This window comes from Chrysochloris asiatica, unplaced genomic scaffold (assembly GCF_000296735.1).
Source record: "Chrysochloris asiatica unplaced genomic scaffold, ChrAsi1.0 scaffold00036, whole genome shotgun sequence".
In the NCBI taxonomy this organism is placed as follows: Eukaryota; Metazoa; Chordata; class Mammalia; order Afrosoricida; family Chrysochloridae; genus Chrysochloris; species Chrysochloris asiatica.
Window position 1 is genome coordinate 10522447 of NW_006408554.1, and position 1274 is coordinate 10523720.

Here is a 1274-nt window from a genome sequence, read left to right on the forward strand (position 1 = left end):
TTGAAGACAAATAGCATCATATTTATCATCAAGAAGAAATTTCAATATCTATCTTGAAGTTTAATGCTGTCTGTAATAGAATAATATCCATATACCTACATGGAAGACCAGTTAATACAATGATCACTCAAAGTTATACACCAACTGCTAAAACCAGTTACGATGAAATTGAAAAATTCTCCCAACTTCTTCAATATGAAATTAACATAACATGCAATCAAGATGCATTGATACTTATTGGCTATTGGAATATAAAGGTTGGAAGCAAAGAGGAAGGATTAGTAGTTGGAAACACAGCCTTGGTGATAGACATGATGCTAGAGGTCACATGATAGAATTATGCAAGACCAATGACTTCTTCATTGCAAATACGTTTTTTAAAAAATACATAAAGCTTTTATTATGAATTAAGTGATAGTTTATATGGCAGAACATTGGTTTTGTACTCATCCAACAGAGTTTGTCTTTTTTTCTTTTAATATGGGCATCTTTTCTTACACTTTTACAATTATGGTCTTACGCAATATTTGTCCTTTTGTGAACAAACATCTTAACATCATCCTCTCCTTTACTCCTTTAGCCTGTATCCATTTTTAAATTGGGTTATTTGTCTTTTTCTTGTAGATGCGTTGTAGCTTCCTATAAATTTTAGAGATTAGTTCCTTGTCTAATGTGCCTTTGCAAAAGATTTTTTCCCAGACCATGGGCTCCCTTTTTACTCTTTTGGTGAATTCTTTTGATGCACATAAATTTCTAATTTTTAATATGTTCCGGTCATCTACTTAGTTCTCTCTTTTTTATGTGTTTTTTTTTTTGCCATGTTTGATAGTCTATGTATGCCATATATTAGAGCCCTTAAGTTTTTGCCTAATTTTTCATTGATAATCTTTCTAGTTCTTTGATTTACATTTAGATCTTTAATCCATATTGAGCTAATTTCTGTATACAGTGGGATGTATAGGTCTTGTTTCATTCATTTGCAAATTGATTTCCAGTTTTGCCAGCACCATTTATTGAAGAGACTATCTCATTCCCATTTAATATATTTTGGCTCTTTGTCAAGGATCAGTTGACCAGTATGTGGATGGATTTACTTTGGAGTTCTCAATTCTGTTCCATTAATCTATGTTTCTTTCATTGTACTAATACCAGGCTGTTTTGACTACTGTGGCCTTGTAGTAAGTTTTGAAGTCTGGAAGCGAGAGGCCTCCCACTTTGTACTTTTTCCTAAGCAGTGCTTTGCTGATCCGAGGTCTCTTTCCCTTCCAAATAAA